We start from the raw sequence: 21,703 nt of genomic DNA on the forward strand, positions 1-21,703 counted from the left end.
AACCATTCTAACAGAGTCCATAACAGAGAAGTAGCCTTGGAAGGATTATTGAGGGTGTTGACTGTGTAGGCTAAGGGGATGATTAACTGAGTTGCATGGAGTGCAGTTAAGCACCAGAAATACCAGAGTTCATCGTCACTGATATCCCGGACAGAGGGGATGAAGAATCCGGTGAGGAAGAGATTCTCGGGATGAAAAGTGAGGAACTGATTGTGAGGGTTTTCTTCAAGGAAGAAAGCTTTCATGTAGTAGCGGAAAAGAAATTGTTTAGCAAACTCCTGAAGGCGGTAGAGGGAAGGAAAAGTTTGTACAGTCCGTGGGAAGGTCTTTTGGGTAAGAGCCTTAGAAGGCAGAGAGGTAGCAGTAGATCTAGTAGCCATGAAGATCGGGAAGACTGGGGAAGTGTAGAAGATTGGAGAGGCAGGTGTCTGAATGCGAGATAGGAAATCTGGAATGAGGTTCTTTTGTCCTTTTATATGTGCAACATCAAATTCATATCGGGAAAACCATTCCTGCAACCGAAGTAACTGGCTGTTGGGAATCGTTTTACCTTTAAACTGGAGGACTTTAGGGAAAGAGGAATTATCCAATCTGATCAGGAATCTATGGCCAAGGAGGTGGTATTCGAACTTTTTGATGCCGTTTTTTACGGCAAGAATCTCCTTGTAGATCGTGTGATAGTGCTGCTGGGCTGGACTAAAATGTCCACTAGCATGTCCGATTAGATATTCCTTTTTGTCGATCTGTTCAAGCAACAGGGCTCCCCATGATGTGTCTGAAGCATCAGTCTGTAGGATACGTTTGCCATCTGTCATGATCTTGAGTTGTGGTGGATTCTGGGCTATCTGCTTTAGCCGCTGGACAGCTGTAGTGTGACGGGAATCCCAAGAGATAGGATTCTTTTTTAGTAAAGCAGAAAGTATACTTGTCTGCTGGTCCACATGAGGCAGGAAATCGCGGATGTAGTTGATGATGCCAAGGAACTGTTGGACTTGTTTCTTTGTGAAATCCTTATCTGGAAAGTGGAGTAATTCTTGTGCAATGTGGGGTCCAGGCTGATAGAATCCATTCTTTATCTGCATACCGAGATATTCTACGGTATCTGTGGCAATTGTACTCTTTTTGTCGGAAAGCATAATACCGTAGTGAGCTATGATATCATGGAACTGTTGGAGTAAAACTTGATGCTCTTCTGGAGTACCTGAAAACAGAAGTAAATCGTCAATATAAACAAGGGTATGGTGAAGGAGGGGCTGGAAGATTTGGGTCATGGCTTTTTGGAAAATGGATGGTGCAGTTTTGAGACCAAAGGGAAGAACGGTCCATTGGTAATGGGCATTGGGAATACAGAATGCAGTTTTATAACGTTCAGCAGGGTCAATACCCAGCTGCCAAAACCCAGACTTTAAGTCAAACTTAGAAAATATTCTGGCATTTTGGAGGTAGGTAAAGATGGAATTTTTGCGAGGTAAAGGAAATTTATTATCCTGTAAAAACTGGTTTAAAGGCTGATAATCAATAACAAGACGCTTTTTACCCCGTAATGTTTCGGCACGTTTATTAACATAAAAGGCTTGGCAGGCCCACGGAGAAGTTGTGGGCTCAATGAGGCCTTGGGCGAGTAACTCTGCACATTCTGTTTGGGCTAACTGAAGCTCAGAAGAAGGCATACCCGGATGGGTTGCTTTGGTAGGATTAAGGTCTTCATTAAGCTTAAAAGGGAGCTTAACGAAATGGGCTGGATTTTTCCACAGAGGATGTGGATGGGCAAAGGCCAAATGATTTGGAGGACAAAACCTTAGTAACTGGGCCGAAATAGACTGATAATCAGGAGGGGACTGGGCCAAATGATAGAGTTTGAGCTGGTCTGTGTATGGTTGGAACATGGACTGGAATCTGAGACCAGTAGGAAGGACTTGAATCTTTTGGGCTTGGAATAGGATATCAAACCCAAGAAGAAGATCTTTGTCAGGTAGGCTAGACCCGATTACATGGGTCCAAACTGTGAGCTTTGGGAATAGCTGAATTCCAATTCTAGACTTGGTGCGGAGCTTTGTAGAAAACAATTTTCCACTAGCAGCACGGAAATGATTTTCATTTGAAATCCAGGTTTCAGGCGGCAAAATAGCAGGGTTTAAAATACTGCGCTGAGCGCCAGTGTCTATGAAGGCAATAGCAGGAATGGGCCGACTGTATTTGGATAACAGGATTTGGATTTTGACGGAAGGAATGGGTTGAACTGACAATTGAGTGGAGGATGAAGGTACTGACTGGATGTGGAAGACAGGGGAATAGTCTTCTGGTTCAGTAGATGAAGTTGAATCTGAATCTGAATCAGAAGTGCCAAGGGCAAAAACTGTATCCGGATCAGGACTTTCTTGTTCAGAGTATAAAAACTCAATTTGGTCAGTATCAGGAGAGAACTGATGTAAGGATTGAAGCTGTTGAACTAAGCGTTGAGACCGCTTAGGGTTCTTAGGGCATTCTTTAGCAAAATGTCCGAGCTTTTTGCAAATGAAGCATCTGCTCTTTGTTCTTCGTCGGTCAAGGATCTCAGAAGGTTGTCGTCTTCTGAAGTACCGAATCTTTTTGGGACGCCTAGGGAATGGGCGTGACTGTGGAGTTCTGGAAGATTTTCTGTGAAACCTGACTTTGTGGTGTTTCTTCGTGGAGGGACAAGTACAATGCTTAGAGTCTTTGCACTTGATTTCCAAGTAGGGTTTCTTGCAGGCGGTTTGGAATCCTTCTTTGTCTTTCATGAGGTTTCGGAAGAATTTCTTCTGATCACAGAGGTAATCAAGAGACACTAAAGCCAGCTGGAAGAGACGGCCAAGAGAAAGATTATTGATGTCGAGCTGGGCATTAGCAATCTGGCGACGGATTTCAGGTTGTAATTCTTCAGGCAAAGAAGACAAGAAGACATGCTTGAGGGTGTGGTCATTGATACCACCAATTTTATGGAACAGGGCAGACATGCGTTTGAAATGATAATGCAGGTCAGATCTTTGCATCGAGCAACATCTCATTTGGAGATATTCTTTACGAGCAGTGGCAAAGATAGCTGCAGGTTCTCCAAGAAACTGGGAATGAATGTCCATGAGAGCAGCAGAGACAGTAGGGTGCTGGAGATATAGTAATTGTCTGTATTGTCCGAGACTGTCAAACCAATCACGGAGAGAGCCAGTAAATCGGGAGACAAATTCTTTAAGAACTGTAGAGAGTTCTGCATCAGGTTTAACCATCTGTAGATCTAACCAGGCAGAGAGTTCCTGGAGACGTTCACGCCACCGAGCCGGTGGAAGATCATCAAAGGTAAACCATGGTCCAGTGCCAGGGGCAACTTTAGTTCGAATTCGTGGAGGAGGATTAGAGTTGTCTCCTTCATTTTCTCCTTCAACATCGGAAGGAATGTCAACATAGGGTTGGCCAGGTTCTCGAGGAGGGGGATCAGTAGTGGTAGACTCAGCATGATCCGCCATAAGAAGACGAGAAATATCAGTCAAGTGCTGTTGGGATTCATCGGAACTGAAACTATGGGGCTCAGAAGTCTCAGTGATAGAATCAGAGGTGTCGACTGAATCAGAGGGACTGGATTCTTCTGAGGATTGGTGAAGCTGGTCAAGGTCTGGTGCAGTGATAAGGTAAGTCTCAGTAGGCTTCTTTTGTTCGGCTTTAGAAGGAGATTCCGGAAATGGAGGTAAGGCTGAGGTAGATGGAAGGTCAGGGAATACTGGTTCATGTATCTGAAGGGGTTTTTGGATAGCGTTTGAATACATAGGACGAACTGGAGGAGGGATAGACACTGTAGGAGGTGGAACAGGGCGTCGAGGAGGTCGAGGTTTAGGTTTTGCAGGTTGAGGGTTCAAGTGGTAGGTCATGGGAAAGACTTTCTCAGGAGTATAATCCCTTGGAGTAGTAGGGAAAAAGGACCCGAGAGGGTGATATGGTTCTGTGGGAAAATAGGATAGGGGAGCAGTATGAACTGCTTGACGCCGTTGGTTGTCAGCATCAATTCTGGCAATTTCAGCTTGAAGCTGTCTGATTTCTTGCTCTTTTCGAGTGAACTCATGAGAATTATCACCGCGGGCAATCATGGCTCGAAGGTCACGGTCAAGCTGTGCAACCTTAGTATGAAGACTATTATACAAATTGGTCAACTGGTCTGAGAGGGAAGTAACCCTTGTTTCAACAGCAGAGGATTTGTGAGCGATCTGATCAACTTTAGAGTGTAAGGAAGTAAGAGAAGCATTCTGGACTCTGGCATTCTGAGTTTGCCAGTTAAGGACTGCTTCAAAAGGCTTGGGTTCTTCAAGATGTCCACTGGAGGAAATAGGAGAGTTGACAAATGGTTTGCTCCAAACCTGGTGCTTTTGGTCTGAGCGTTTCTCAAGAGGCGGGTACTCAGAACTATAATCTGAGGCAGAGGCAGATGAGAACATCATGCAGGACACCATAGGAGGTGTAGGCAGAAGACCAGCCGAGGACCGGACTGGTTTGCATGATCTGGGCTGATGTTTCTGGATCCACTGAAGTCCTTTGTCGTAAAGTGGCAAAGGAGGTGGATAATCGGGTTCATCATCATCATCTTCGGGCAAATATAATTTGCAGGCAGGATAGATAATTTTCTTCTTTTTCGATCTGGAAGAATAATCATCCTCATCATCATTACATGGACAGCCGGGATCACATCGGCCAGAGCCGGGAACATCCCATAAGAAATGGCCATCAATTTTGTCTGGGTAAACAGGAGTACCTTGGGAGGTGAAGGACATAATGGGTAATGGTTTGCCAGAAGGAAGGACTTCTGGAATGATGTCAACAGGTTGGACCATGGAGCAGGTAAAGGATAATCGGGGAGGTTCTGCAGGGGCAGAAGGAGGAGGTTTGAACTGAAGGCGAACAGAACCATCAGACCGTTTCTCATACATAGGTTCAGAGGTTTGAACAGGAGTGGTGTTTTGATGGAAATGCTCATAGTTGGTTATCCACTCGAGAGGCATGATCTTGAGAAGATCAGCACGAGGGATCTGTCGTGGGATCTGGATAATGGTGGGGATGTCTGGAGATTCAGCAAGGATCATGAGTGTATCTGAACTGAGATCGGGAGGTGTGGGAAGGATAAGGGAGTGGTTCTGAAGTCTGTAAACCAACTGATGGTGGACGGTAGCAATCTTTGCACTGGAGACTTGTTCAGCTCCTTGAATCTGAACTTGGATTTTTAAGAAAGTGGAAAGGTTGGGGTCATCAAGGGAAAGATTGAAGTTGGGATAGACAGTGAGAACAACACTGCCAGCATGCAGGGTAGTGAGGACAGTACCAATGGTAGGCTGCTCATATTGTTTGAAGCGGGTGTCAAGGAGTGCAATACGGGCTGTGACAGGAAGACCTTTTCGCCCATGGAGGGTGAGAATAAGGCGGACACCACCGAGATGAAAGTGAGTATATCGTTGCTGTTTCCAGTGGGAAATGAGCTCAGGGGAAATTTCTAAAGTGACATATTGCTCAGCAGAAGTAGATTGGAGGGAACATTGATCAAGAGACGAAGACTGGATGTACTCTTTAGGAGTAGAACGGGAAGTACTAATAAGAGAACGGATAGAACGAGTGAAACGAGAAGGACGTTGATACAACTGGTAAGGATTAACAAGAGGAAGAGAAGACTCATTTACGTGGACAGAATCTGGGATATAGGAATACTCAACAAGACTCTCTAGCTTAGACGTAGTATGCTTAGTAACAGTTTTTGGAAGGGACATGGAAGAAGATAATTGAACGGGAGTTTGTGAAGAAGATGCCATGATTATAAAGCTCTTAAGTTCTCTGGAGATGAAGCAAACTTAAATCAGAATAAGGAATTTTTCAAAAGGAATTATACCAAAATCATTTTGCGTTTTGAAGAGGCTCTGATACCACTCCGTTTACGTGGACAGATCAAGAAGCTATAGACCAATCAATCATGCTCAAAGCCATGCAACAACAATTTGAGCACATGAATCTGATGTTTGGAGAGATCCATGACAAATTGGAGAGGCAAGACACTGCCATAGCCAATCTACAAAGGGGGCAACAACCAATAGCTCCTAATGTAAGAGGTAATCAAGGGCGTGCTGTCATGGGAGAAGAAGATGGCGATGACGTAGATGATTTTGATGACCATGCCACCGTTGACATGCGTGGAAGAGATAATAGAAGGGCAAGACGTATAGATCGTGATTTGGGGAGTATAAAACTGAAAATTCCTTCTTTTCAAGGTAAACATGATCCGGAAGCTTATTTAGAGTGGGAAAAAAAGGTGGAGCTAGTATTTGATTGCCACAACTACTCTGAGGAGAAAAAGGTAAAACTAGCTGCTGTTGAATTTACTGATTGTGCTATTATTTGGTGGGATCAACTTGTTTTGAGTAGGAGACGAAATCGTGAAAGGCCTATAAACACTTGGGAGGAGATGAAGGCCATTATGAGGAGGAGATTTGTTCCTAGTCATTATTATAGGGAGCTGCACCAAAGGCTTCAAAGTCTTACACAAGGTTCTAGAAGTGTGGAAGATTACCACAAGGAGATGGAAATAATCATGATTCGAGCCAACATTGAAGAAGAACGAGAGGCCACTATGGCAAGATTTTTACATGGGTTAAATCAAGATATTGCTAATGTGGTTGACTTGCAGCACTATGTTGAGTTGGAAGACATGGTTCACATGGCCATGAAAGTGGAACGACAATTGAAAAAGAAAGGTTCCACTAGAACCAATTTGGGTTCATCTTCCTCATGGAAGTCAAAATGGAGCAAAGATGAAAAGGTTGTTTCAAAGCCTAAGATTGAGCCAATCAAGGATCATAAAGAGGGAGGCAACCAAAGTAAAGGTAAATCTGATTCCCAACACTCTAGAAATAGAGATATTAAGTGTTTTAAATGTTTGGGGACAGGTCATATTGCATCTCAATGCCCAAATAAAAGAGTAATGATCTTGAGGGATGATGGTGATGTTGAAACCGAGAGTGAATCAGATGATGATCCTATGCCACCTTTGGAGGATGCTAATGATGGTGTAGAATATCCTGTTGATGGTAAGTTGATGGTTGCTAGGCGTGCTCTCAACATGCAAGTTAAAGAGGATGCGGAGGTACAACGTGATAACATCTTTCATACTAGATGCCACATCAAAGATAAGGTATGTAGTATGATAATTGATGGAGGAAGTTGTACTAATGTAGCTAGCACTAGTTTAGTTGAAAAATTAAATTTGAAAACTTTGAAACATCCAAGGCCATATAAGCTACAATGGCTGAATGATTGTGGGGAAGTTAAAGTAAATAAACAAGTGCTGGTTTCATTCTCTATTGGGAGATACAAGGATGAGGTTCTATGTGATGTAGTACCCATGCATGCTGGACACATTCTTTTGGGTCGACCTTGGCAATATGATAGGCGTGTGACACATGATGGATACTTAAATAGATATTCTTTTGTAATGAATAAAAGGCAAATCACTCTTGTACCATTAACACCTAGGCAAGTGTATGAGGATCAAATGTCAATAAAAAAAGAGAGTGATACAAAAAATGAAAATGAGAGTACAAAAGAAAGAGAGATTGAGAGAAAAGCAAGTGAAAAGATACAAAAAAATATTGTTGAGAGAAAAGAGAGGCAGCAAGTGAACTTGTTTGCAAAAGAGAGCGAGGTTAAGAGGGCTTTTTTTTTCAAAACAGCCTATCGTTGTACTTTTGTGCAAAGAGGCTTGTTTACACACTAATGAGCTTAACTTTTCTTTGCCTAGTGCTATTGTGACTCTTTTGCAGGACTTTGATGATGTGTTTCCAAATGAAGTCCCTAACAGTTTACCACCTATTAGGGGAATTGAGCATCAAATAGACTTCGTCCCTGGAGCTACCATTCCTAATAGACCTGCATATAGAAGTAACCCCGAGGAGACAAAGGAGCTTCAAAGGCAAGTTGAAGAACTCTTGGCAAAAGGATATGTGAGGGAGAGCATGAGTCCATGTGCGGTACCAGTTTTACTAGTGCCCAAAAAGGATGGAACATGGAGGATGTGTGTTGACTGTCGTGCAATTAATAAAATCACTGTAAAGTATCGACATCCTATTCTTAGACTTGATGACATGCTTGATGAATTGCATGGTTCTTGTGTGTTTAGTAAAATTGATCTTAAAAGTGGGTATCATCAAATTAGGATTAGAGAGGGAGATGAGTGGAAAACTGCCTTTAAAACAAAATATGGTTTATATGAGTGGTTAGTGATGCCATTTGGGTTATCTAATGCACCTAGCACTTTTATGAGGTTAATGAACCATGTTTTGCGTGCTTTTATTGGCAAATTCATAGTTGTCTATTTTGATGATATTTTGATCTATAGCAAAGGCTTAGATGAACACATTGAACATTTGCAAAGTGTATTGACTGTTTTAAGGAAGGAAAAGTTGTATGCTAATTTGAAGAAGTGTTCCTTTTGTACAAATCAGATTGTTTTTCTTGGTTATGTTGTAAGTGCTAAAGGAATTGATGTTGATGAAGAGAAGGTAAAGGCTATTAAAGAGTGGCCTACACCTAAAAGTGTAAGTGAGGTAAGAAGTTTTCATGGTTTGGCTAGTTTTTATAGAAGATTTGTGAAAGATTTTAGCACCCTTGCTGCACCATTAACTGAAATTGTGAAGAAACATGTGGGATTTAAGTGGGGTAGTGAACAAGAAAAGGCATTTAATCTAATTAAGGAGAAATTAGTTTTTGCACCATTACTTGCTTTACCTGATTTTACTAAAACTTTTGAAATTGAGTGTGATGCTTCAGGTATAGGTATTGGAGCTGTTTTGATGCAAGAAGGGCGTCCAATTGCTTATTTTAGTGAGAAATTGGGTGGAGCAGCCCTAAACTATCCTACCTATGACAAGGAGATGTATGCATTGGTGAGAGCTTTGGAAACTTGGCAACATTATCTTCTACCTAAAGAGTTTGTTATACACGCTGATCATGAGTCCTTGAAGCATTTGAAAGGGCAAGGTAAGTTACATAAGAGACATGCCAAATGGGTTGAATTTATTGAGCCATTTCCTTATGTGATCAAATATAAACAAGGTAAGGAGAATGTGGTGGCTGATGCATTATCTAGAAGGTTTTCAAAGATGGCGCATTTCATTCCATGTCATAAAACTGATGATGCGACAAGCATAGCTAATTTGTTTTTCAAGGAAATAGTCAGGTTGCATGGAGTACCAAGGAGCATAGTTTCAGATCGAGATGCTAAGTTCTTGAGCCACTTTTGGAAAACTTTGTGGGGTAAGTTGGGTACTAAACTTTTGTTTTCTACTACTTGTCATCCACAAACTGATGGACAAACTGAGGTTGTAAATAGAACTCTGTCTACTTTGTTGCGTGCCATTATTCAAAAGAACTTGAAAACTTGGGAAGAATGTTTGCCACATGTTGAATTTGCTTACAATAGAACTGTCCATTCAGCTACTAAATTCTCACCATTTGAGATTGTATATGGTTTTAATCCATTAACTCCTTTGGATTTATTACCTTTACCTATTGATGAGAGTGCTAGTATGGATGGTAAAAAGAAAGCTGAATTTGTCAAGCAATTGCATGAGAGAACACGTCAACACATAGAAAAGAGAACTGAACAATATGCTACTCAAGCCAACAAAGGACGTAAGCAAGTGGTTTTTCAGCCTGGAGATTGGGTTTGGGTGCATATGAGAAAGGAGAGGTTCCCAGCACAAAGGCGTTCCAAGTTACTTCCAAGGGGAGATGGTCCATTTCAAGTGGTTGCACGGATCAATGACAATGCCTACAAATTGGATCTTCCTGGTGAGTATAATGTGAGTGCTACTTTCAATGTTTCTGATCTTTCTCCTTTCGATGTAGGTGAAGATTCGAGGACGAATCCTTTTGAAGAGAGGGGGAATGATGAGAACCATCAAGGGACCATTAAAACTTCAAGTGATCCTTTGCACATTCATGGAGGCCCAATTACAAGAGCAAGAGCCAAAAAGATGCAAGCTGCTTTAAATGGATTGAAAATGCAATTCAAGATGCAAGACATCATGAATTGGGCTTGAAGAGAAGACAAGGCATTGTGGGCATTATTCAAGTCATTGGGCAGCCAAATACACAAGTTGTATCAAATGCAGAAAGGTCAAATTCGGAATAAAAACTGTATTTATTGAGCCAGAATTAAAATGCAAGCTATATACCGTTGGAAAGATAATTAAGTTAGCTTTCCAATAAATTTTACAGAGCTGGATTTGGAGTTCTCTAGAAGGAGTTATGACCAATTCTTTACAGCTTGTTCAGACTTGGGATTTTCAACGAATCCTTTGTTTTTCAACTTATTTGTTTGTTTTGTTTCAAGCTTGTCAATGTGTAAGGTAAGTCTACCATCAATGATGGTGGGCTAACATTAAGTTTGTCAATGATAGCATTAATTATAGTAGGCTAGCATTAAGTTTGTCAAAGATAGCATTGATCATGGTGGGTTGGTGAAGACTTTTGAAACATCTTTTGACAAACTTACTTGGAGGGTTGTTCCAATGTTTCCATTTGTATTTTTAGGATCTTGGGTTCCTTTTAGCCTATTTAAATTCAGCAACCTTGGTATGTAAGGAGATTAATGTTATTTTGAATTTGAAAGATTATTCTTTCTTTGGTTCTTTTGAGAACTAGTGAACTTATCAAGAATTTACATTCTTGTGGTGTTCCAAATTTAGACTTATCACTCACCTTCTCATCTTTTTCTTGAGTGTGGCGTCAATACCCTTCTCTATACCTTTGGTTCATGTTTTCTTAAGCATTGGGTCAAGGTTTTTGTTTGCCATAAATCTGTTTAGAACTTTCTTGGGAAGTTGAAACTACAAATTAAGTGTAGGATTGAAAGTTTCATTGTGGGATTCGTATCAAATCCGGTGAACGAAGAAAATCTAGAGACCTCAAGAACCGAAAGGAGAAGAAGGAAGTAATCAAATGTTATGAGTGCAAGAAGCCCGGTCATATAAGAACGGAATGCCCTCTTCTCAATAAGCTCAAGAAGAGAGCAATGGTAGCCACATGGGATGATAGCGATGAGGAAACAAGTGATGGTGAAGAACATCAAGAAATGACAAATCTAGCTCTCATGGCAATTGGAGATGAATCGGATGATGAACTTGATGAGGTAAATGATCTTTCTACTTATGATGAATTATATGATGCTTTTAAAGAATTGCATGATAATTGGATAAAAATTGGTAGAAAGAATGCATGTCTTAAAAAGAAAATGGTAAAGCTCACAAATGAGAATGAATATCTAAGTGCAAAGATTACATGCCTAGAATTAGAGAATAAAATATTGCATGATAAAGTTGCATTATCGAATGAGAAACCTAGCACTTCACATGAGCATCTAGAATCATATGTAGATGACTTGAAAAATGAAAAGGATGCTTTACAAAAATGCAATGATTCATTAAATGAAAAGATTAAAGGACTAGAATTAAATAATAAAATGTTGCATGATAGAATTGCATCATTTAAAGGTAAACAAAGTATTTCATATGAGCATGAAAAATCACATGTTGATAAGTTGATGAAAGAAAATGAAGTGCTTAAGAAAAAGAGTAATGAGCTCAATGAAATTGTGTTAAAATTCACAAATGGTCAAAAGAACTTAGAAAAATTACTAAGCACTCAAAAATGTGTGTTTGATAAAGGAGGACTTGGGTATAAGCCTTATTTGAAACAAAAATATTATAAGAATTATTTTGTCAAGTGATCATAAAATTGTTTGTCATTATTGCAATCAAAATGGTCATATGAGTTTTAGATGTTCAGTGAAAAGAAATGCATATTATGGAGCAAAATGTATTTGGGTTCCAAAAGGAACCATTGCTAACACTCAAGGACCCAAGAATATTTGGGTACCAAAATACACAACTTGAACAATTTTTTGTAGGAACCACAATCAAGGAATGGTGGAGAAGTTCCTTGATGAAAGCTTGTGAGGATAATCATTTGAGCATGATCTAGGAGAAAAAGATGAGGCAAGATGATTTAATTGTTTTGGTAATAATTCTTGCCATATTAATTTTGTTGAATGAATTATGATAAATGAATTTGCGAAAATATGCTTGTATGTTTACATGATTGAATTATCATTGTGTTTAACATTGAGTGTTTTATCATGATGCAAGGTTATATATAAATGATGATAGTTTATCAACTCATCATGATGGATTCGTTTGATGTTAATGTTTATGAAGTGTTTAAGCATGATAGTTAAGTGGTGTGTTTGATTTATTAACTTTTGAATGCTTATATGTTTAATTATTGTGAAAATCCCAAGTTTGCACAAGCTGTAATGAATTGGTCATAACTCCTTCTAGAGAACTCCAAATCCAGCTCTGTAAAATTTATTGGAAAGCTAACTTAATTATCTTTCCAACGGTATATAGCGTGCATGTTAATTCTGGTTCAATCAATACAGTTTTTATTTTGAAGTTGACCTTTCTGCATTTTCTTAAGTTTTGACTGCTTAGATGCTTCATGATTGTATGCTTGTTGGATGGATTATTTGTTTGAATTAATTATCTTTTGGATGTTTAAAATCATGAATCATGCGTTAAATTGGCTCTTGAGATATTTCAGGATCACAAAATGATCACGGAATTGATCGAAACAAGCTGAAAAGCAAGTAGAGTGCAGGTGGACAGCAACCAGGCGGCTAGCCGCTTGGAAAACTGTCCCAAACCCGAGAGCAAGCGGCTAGCCGCTTGGTCACTGGTTGGGAAATTTGTTTTTGCTTGTTCTTCTTCCTTCGTGATTTTTCTGCACATGTTTCTCTTCTCTCACCAAAACCGTGAACATCCTCTCCATTTTCACCTCCATTTTCTTCCTTTTTCATCCATTTTCATGCCCAAATCAACCATTCAAACTAATACCCATGCATTTCATCTTCATTAAACACTTCTCCATCATGATTTCTTCACTTATTTTTCATCATTTCATCATCATCTCTCACGAGTGAACAGTACCTCACCATTTCTCTCTCAAAATTCATCTTTCACTCATTTTCTTGTTAAAATCAATCATCCAAATCATTATTCATCCATTACTCCTTCAATTTTCGTTCTCAACACTTCATTTCATCAACTCTCCACATAAAATCCAAACTCAAAAACCTAACTCTACCCGTTTCTCTCTCTACATTTTCAAGCTTCCTTTAGCCCATTTTTGATCCAATAGACATCATATATTAGCTTCATTCATCTCTAGCATCGATTTTCTTGGCTCGAACAAATCCATTTCACTCAATTTTTGTAAATCCGAAATTGGATCTTTAAGCTTATTTTTTGTTCCAACAATGGTGGATAAGTTGCCAAGAGATGTAAGGACAATTATGGAGATAATACGGAGTACATGTCAACCCACTTTCAGCATCTACCTCTTCGGAAACGGTTTATTTTGTTGATCTTTGTAATTTGAAGAATTTAAAAAAAATTGTGACAAATCTCTTAGTTATTTTTTTTTTAATTGCTATGTTTTTTTTTAATATTTTAGTTATTAAGGAGCAATACTATGAAAATTTTTATCCTCGCATATAATTGTTACAAGTGTTGGGGGAATTCATATTGAATTTGATGATTGATGATTATATATGTGTTGCTTGATGAATTAATGGAGTTGTTGGTTTGTTATAATTGTTTAAGCTTATATGGAAGTGTTTTTAATCATGTTGTGTATTTGAGGATTTGAGCATTTTAAGGGGAGACTATGCCGAAATTTTTGCTCGCACAAAATTGGTAATATCTTTATCGAATTATTTTTTATGCTCTTGTTTCGATTGCATTTTTTCTATTCTTTTGAAAGGGGAGATAAATATGATATGTTTTTTGATAATAGCATTTTGTTTAAATTTTTTAATTGGCCATATATTTAGGGGGAGCATACAATATGATTTTGGATAATATGCATTTTGAGCATTCTTTTGATGGCATGATGGTTCATGATCATTTTATGGTTAATTGGATGTTTGGTTATTATATGTTTCTTGTTTAACCATTGACATATTATCGATCTTAGCATGAATTTCTAGTAATTTTGATGATGAAGGGGGAGAAGTCATGTATTTTGAATATGAAGACATGTAATACGTATTTTTGTATTTCAAGTATTTATGCATGTTTTAGAAATATTAAGGGGGAGCTTTCAAATTATCATAAATCAAATATTCAGGGGATTTTTTGATTTATATATTTAATTATGTATGCCATGTATTAAGGGGGAGTTTAAATGTCAAAATACATGAGATGTTTGTCATCATCAAAAATGGGGAGATTGTTAGCCTAAAAGGCTATACATAATGTAATTTTGATGATAACAAACATATGTATTGAGTGATTTAATAAATATTGTATTTCATATTTACACTAGTTTTTTAAGGATAATATTTATGCAAGTGAATCAAGTGAAATCAAGATTGAAGACACTCAACAGACAACGGCGAAATCAAGAATAAAGCTTAGAGCTCAACGGACGAATTATTGTGACAAATTCTTGTAAAGCCGGTATGATTTAATTGATGCATGATTTAGCATTTGAGAAGCTCAAGAGAGTAATTTAATTAAATACTTTTCATAAACTAAAATATTTTATTTTTATAAAGTAAAGTATTTTGTGGATTTGAGTAAATTGGACTTAAATACTAAGATTTGAAATCTTTGATTTTAATAAGAATCAAATTTTGGAGTTGGATGTTTTTACAAACATTTTAAATATTTTGGGCCATACTATAATTTATGAATATTTTGAACTAAAGTGAAAGATTTTGAGAACTTTGAAAAATATGGGTATTATGTTGAAAAGGACCTTTGTGCGAAACAATAAAATCTTTGGGGCCATATCATAATTTTAGAAAGTTTGGGAAAGACAATTATTATTGGGAAGTTCTGAAATTGGACCTATTTGCAAAGTTTTCTGACATTTTGGGCTAAAATATAATTATAGAAAGTTTTGGGCTAAAGTGTAATTTCAGTGAATACTATTACTGTAGCAAATTCAAAAATAACGGTAATATTACTGTTCCTGAGCGGCTAGCCGGATAAATCAAGCGGCTAACCGCTTGAGCGCTGGAATTTGCCTATAACGGCTAGTTTTTGGGCTTCCACTATAAAAACTCAACTCAAACTTCATTTTAAGAACCCTTGGACGAAAATATAAGATCATACAACATATATTGAGCTTCCAAAACGTAAATCATCATTGATTGAATCATTGTTGAGCTATTAATTGCATATCCACTCTTATAGAGAGTTTTTGTTGTAATTTTCATCTCTTATCAATTTGTGAGTGTGTAAGTGTGGGAAACACTTGGGGTGAAGAGATTGGGGATATAATCTCTTGTTGTAAAGGTTCATTGACACCTTGGAAGTCAATTTTAAACATTTGAAGCCTTGGGAGGCTTGGATAGTGAAATCTTCGAGCTCGGTTGGCTTGGAGGCGTGGACGTAGGCGGGAATAGCCGAACCACGTAAAAATCCTTGTGTTCGTTTTCTCTTCCCTTACTCTTTTAATATTGTACTTGAATGAATTTATTGTTTTGATTTGGTTAAGGCAATAGATTAAATTGTTGTGCGAATTGTATTGCATAAATTTTTTATATCCCAATTCACCCCCCTCTTGGGTTGCATAACTTGCATTTCAAAAATAACAGTGAAATAAAATAATAGTGAAGTAAAATGATATTTACAGGTAGTTGCGACCGTGGCTCACATCTTCCTCTGGTTTTACGTCTAGAAACGGCTTGAACGCCCTCTATGGGTCGAGCATAGGCTTCCCATCCAGTTTTCTTATAAACTGCAAATAGGGTTGTTTATATTCAGATTCCCGAGATTATATCGTGTATGCTCTTTCTGGAATAATGGCCATAACTAGAGAATCGCTCCTTGCACATATCCATTGGGATGCGTTTCAAGAGACATAAGGATATCATCCAATGACTCCTTATTCAAGCCATCCCTAATGAATTGAATCTTATCTTCTCTGTTATCAGACATCATTCCTAAAGAACATGGTTTTTTATCGCAACTCATTCTGGCACACTTATGACAAGCAACAGAAATTCTTCGAGCTCGTCGTTTTCTTGCATAATTTTCTTTACCACAACCAGGCATGTATGCAATAAATTTTGGAGGTAACTCACCTGCCAATTGTACTTTAGCCTCGATTAACCAACGGATGTCAGCAGGTATGTTATTCCTCATGAGCAATTGCATGCGTTCGGACCGGGCTTTATAGATTGTAAGGAGGGCATTCTGAGGAAGTGAAGGGAATCGCTTGTGAAGCTTCGCTAGAATCTCGTTTCTGTCCATACCTTCGCCTCAGAATATCAGTTATTATGGGAAAACTGAAGTAACCGACTTGATTGTCACAGAGTACCGTTATCCGCCACTTTACCGGGGTAACAAACTAAAGCACACAAATAGAAAAATAAATTAAAACACACAAAGAAAATTAAAATCGTCCTCTTATTGAATTTATCTCAAGCTCCAACTGGATGTCGTAAACACTTCTCTCAATGTCTCTAAGTTGGCTTTCTAAACCCTCAATATAGGATACTAACTCTGGTGGTTGTAGAGCCCAAATACGATGTGTCTTACAAAATCGAATCTGCCTTTTGAGATGAGAACACGTTAAAGTGGTTTAAGAATGTTCAGGAGGAACGGTTTAAGTATGGTACTCATGATTAACAATGATAAGAAAAAAACTTAATGGTTAAACAAATACCCTTATGCAAAAATAATTTCAATTAGCAAAAGAATAATAAAAAGAAAAAAAATCAAATCACCGAAAAGAAAAGAAAAGAAAAAAAAATCAATTCAAATCTGGTGGGTCACTCAAATTTATTTCGATGTCCTCTCCATGTGGTTGGTACTTAACTTTAAACGTGACACCGTTCTTTGGGTCCTTAATTTCAATTGTCCCATGTGGAAAAACAGTATGAACAATAAAGGGACCAGACCATCGAAAGTGTAACTTACCTAGGAATAGGTGCAAGCGAGAATTGAATAAAAGCACTTTCTGACCTGGAGTGAAAGATTTTCTCATAATTTGCTTATCATAGAAGAATTTTATTCGTTGCTTGTAAATCTTGGCATTTTCGTATGCATCATTGCGAATTTCTTCAAGTTCTGCCAGCTGTAATCTTCTTTCTGAGCTGACTTGCTGCATGTCAAAATTGAATTTCTTGATGGCCCAATATGCACGATGCTCGAGTTCCACAGGTAGGTGGCAAGCTTTTCCATACACTAGCCTGTAGGGTGACATCCCAATCGGGGTCATAAAAGTCGTTCTATATGCCCAAAATGCATCATCAAGTCTTAATGACTAATCTTTTCTGTCCGGCTTCACCGTCTTTTCTAATATGTGCTTTATTTCTCGATTGGAGATCTCAACTTGGCCACTGGTTTGCGGATGATATGGGGTCGCCACTTTGTAAGTGATTGAATACTTTGTCAAAAGAGCCTTGAATGCTTTATTACAAAAGTGGGTACCACCATCACTGATTATTGCTCGAGGGAATCCAAAGCGTGAAATAATGTTGCTTTTCAAAAATCCTATCACCACCTTATGATCATTGATTCTACACGGAATTGCTTCTACCCATTTTGATATGGAGTCAACAGTAACCAATATGTATTGATGGCCAAAAGAAGAGGGAAAGGGTCCCATGAAGTCGATACCCCACACATAAAAAATCTCAACCACTAAAATTGGATTTAATGGCATCATGTTCCTTCGTGTAATGCTTCCCATTCGTTGGCACCTATCACATGAAGAACAGAAAGTGTAAGCGTCTCGAAATATAGTTGGCCAATAGAAACCACATTGTAAAACTTTAGTTAGCTATTTTCTTAGCACTGAAATGGCCTCTACAAGCTTGTTCATGGTAGAATGAAAGGATATTATGAATTTCACTTTCTGGGACACATCGTCTAACAATTTGATCTGCACAATACTTGAACAGATAAGGGTCATCCCAAAAGAAATTCTTTATTTCTGCAAAGAATTTAGCCTTGTCTTGCTTGGTCCAATGCTCTGGAAGTTGACCTGTAACAAGATAATTCACGATGTCAGCATACCATGGTAATACTTTCACACTCATCAATTGTTCATCTGGGAATGACTCATTCAATGGTAATGATTCCATAATTGTGTCAAAGTGGAGATGAGAGAGATGGTCAGCTACAACATTCTCTGTGCCTTTCTTATCTTTAAATTTCAAGTCGAACTCCTGCAAAAGTAACACCCAACGAATTAGTCTAGCTTTTGCATCTTTCTTTGTGAGAAGATATTTAAGAGCAGCATGATCTGTGAACACAATTATTTTACAACCAATGAGATAAGATCAAATTTTTTCCAATGCAAACACTACTGCTAGCATTTCTTTTTCAATAGTTGAATAGTTCAACTGTGCATCATTCAATGTCATATTAGCATAATAAATAACATGGGGAATTCAATCAACTCTTTGTCCTAATACTGCTCCTACTGCATAATCAAATGCATCACACATGAGTTCAAATGGTAAGCTCCAGTTTGGGGCCTGAATGATGGGTGATAATGTCAACAATTGCTTTAGTTTTTCAAACGCCACAAGACATGAATCAGTAAAGATAAAAGGTACATCCTTAGCAAGTAGATTGCATAAGGGTCTAGAAACTTTGCTAAAATCTTTAATGAAACGTCTATAGAAACCAGCATGCCCAAGAAAAGATCTTACTTCTCTGACTGTTTTGGGTGGAGGAAGATTAGAAATGAGATCCACCTTGGTTTTTTCAACCTCAATACCTTTGCTTGAAATGATGTGACCGAGAAAAATACCTTGTTTTACATAAAATGGCACTTCTCTCAATTTAAGACCAAGTTCTTCTCGATACATCTCTGCAGAACTAGTGTTAGATGATGTAAACATTGATCAAATGAATCACCAAAGACAGAAAAGTCATCCATAAAGACTTCAAGGAATCGTTCAACCATATCAGACAAAATGCTTAACATGCATCGTTGAAATGTGGCAGGTGCATTACATAAGCATCGTTGAAATGTGGTAGGTGCATTACATAAGCATCATTGAAATGTGGCAGGTGCATTACATAATCCAAATGGCATCCTCCTATATGCAAAAGTGCCAAAAGGGCAAGTGAAAGTAGTTTTCTCTTGATCTTTTGGTGCTATGGGAATCTGATTATATCCTGAGTAGCCATCTAAAAAGTAATAAAATTCATGGTCTGCTAATCTATCAAGCATTTGATCAATAAATGATAAAGGAAAATGGTCTTTACGTGTGACAGAATTCAACTTTCTATAATCAATGCGTACACACCATCATGTAGTCACTCTAGTGGGTATTAATTCATTATCAGCATTCGTAACTACTGCGACTCCTGACTTTTTGGGGACAACTTGTACAGGACTGACCCATGAACTATCAGAAATTGGGTAAATGATACCTGTGTCTAATAGCTTAAGGACTTCAGTTCTAACAACTTCTTTCATGTTAGGATTTAACCGACGTTGCATTTCCCTAGTAGGTTTAGCATTTTCATCAAAGTGAATGTAATGCATGCAGTCTACTGGGTTTATACCTTTAATCTCTGCTATGGTCCATCCTAATGCTCCTTTGTGCTCTTTTAAAACATCCAACAACTTACCTTTTTATTCGTCATTTAGGGATGATGAGATGATTATTGGTAGAGTACTTTCTTCTCCCAAAAATGCATATTCCAAAGTGTTGGGCAATGGTTTGAGCTCGAGTTTCGGTGGTGATTCTGATGATGGGATGAGTTTCTTCTCTGATGGTGCTAGTTGTTCAACTCTTGACTTCCATTTATTAGTGTCCATGGATGGTGCTGAGTCAAGTAGAGTGTTGACCTCATCGACCTATCTGTCAATATCAAAATCAAAACCAAAGTGAGTTAAACATGTTTGTAAAGGATCATCACTAAGGTTTGAAAGAAAAGTGTCATCAACTAATGCTTCAATTAAATCCACATCAACAATTCCATCATCTGCATTATGAGGTTATTTGGCAATATTGAAGATGTTCAGCTCCATAGTCATGTTGCCAAAGGACAACTGCATATTTCCAGTTCTGCATTGAATGTGAGCATCGGCAGTTGCCAAGAAAGGTCGACCTAGGATAATGGGGACATACTTCCTTGAATCCTGTATTGGTTGAGTATTAATTACAATGAAATCAACAGGAAAATAAAACTTGTCGACCTGCATAAGCACGTCCTTCACAATACCACGAGGTATTTTTGTGGAACGATCTGCAAGCTGCAACACCACTGGAGTTGGGTGTAATTCTCCCAGTCCAAGTTTCACGAATACAAAGTAAGGCAACAAATTTACACTAGCTCCTAAATCCAACAAAGCATTCTCAATTGTGTGGTTCCCTATACTACATGAGATAGTGGGGGAGCCTGGGTCTTTGCATTTTAGAGGAATTTTATGTTGGAGGATAGAACTAACGTTTTCTGTTAAAAATGACTTCTTTTGAACATGAATATTTATCTTTTTAGTACAAAGGTCTTTAAGAAACTTGGCATAAGATGGAACTTGCTTTATAGCATCAAGTAAAGGGATGTTAACACTTACCTGTTTGAAGATTTCGAGAATCTCACCTGTGGATTTTCCCTTCTTTCCTTTCGCTAACCTCTGAGGAAATGGAGCTTTGGGAACATATTCTCGTGGGTTGGTTTCTTCTTTCTCCTCCGGTGGTGAGTCCTTAACATTCACAGGTACAATTTGATTTTCTTTTATCACCGGCATCTCTACTTTGTTGTCGACTTCTTTTCCTTTTCATAAGGTCATGACTGCTTTGACCTCTCCATGCTGCTGTGGTGAACTGGTACTTGGTTCATGTACTCCTTTAGGATTAGGCACTGGTTGACTTGGAAACTTTCATTTCTCAACAGTCATTGCCAAGGTCTGAACTGAAGAAGCAAGTTGTCCCACCATCTTTTTAAGGCTTGAAACTGATTGGGCTTGTGAGTTGAAGCCTACTCTCAACTCATTTCGTAGTCCATCAATGATGCGGTTCTGTTGCTCAATCGTGGAGTGAGTAACATTCTTGAAATTCTGGAATGCATCCTCCCGTAGTCTGGGTTGAGAGTAGTTCTGGTTTTGATTGTATGGTCTAAATGGTGGCTGAGAGGCTTGAGGATTTTGTGGAATTAGTAGAGCTGGAGCTGCTGGTCCATTCTGTTGGAATCCTTAAGACCATGAAAAATTGGGGTGGTCTCTCCATCCAGGGTTATATGTGTTGGAGTATGGGTTGTAATTCGATGGTTTTCTCGTTACACCTATGGCATTGACTTGATCTGAGTATGAGTCATGGTCATGTGGCTCTATTGATTTAGCAGTCGATAACGATGCTATTTGTCAAGAGAGACCTTCAATTATCGCTTTGACTTCTTTAATTTCTGAACTTGACTCGCCAATGTGAACTTCATCCACTCCTTTAATTCTTTTAGTATTCCTGAGCGACCGACTCCGTTGTTGGGAATTATCCGCTTGTTGCTGAAAGAATTCCCAAATCTCTGATGCACTTTTTTACATTAGCTCTCCTCCACTTGTTGCCATTAGCCATTCTTGCACATTCGGCAATAATCCCTCCAAAACGTGTTGGCATTGGTGTGATTTCTCG

The 21,703-nt window shown here is 38.5% G+C and overlaps 1 pseudogene; it reads left to right on the forward strand.

The window, feature by feature from the left end:
- The first annotated feature begins 5,956 nt into the window (after positions 1–5,956).
- On the forward strand, positions 5,957–9,112 carry LOC127898870 (uncharacterized; annotated as a pseudogene).
- The last annotated feature ends 12,591 nt before the right edge of the window (positions 9,113–21,703 follow it).

Source organism: Citrus sinensis, chromosome 7, assembly GCF_022201045.2.
Source record: "Citrus sinensis cultivar Valencia sweet orange chromosome 7, DVS_A1.0, whole genome shotgun sequence".
Classification (NCBI taxonomy): domain Eukaryota; kingdom Viridiplantae; phylum Streptophyta; class Magnoliopsida; order Sapindales; family Rutaceae; genus Citrus; species Citrus sinensis.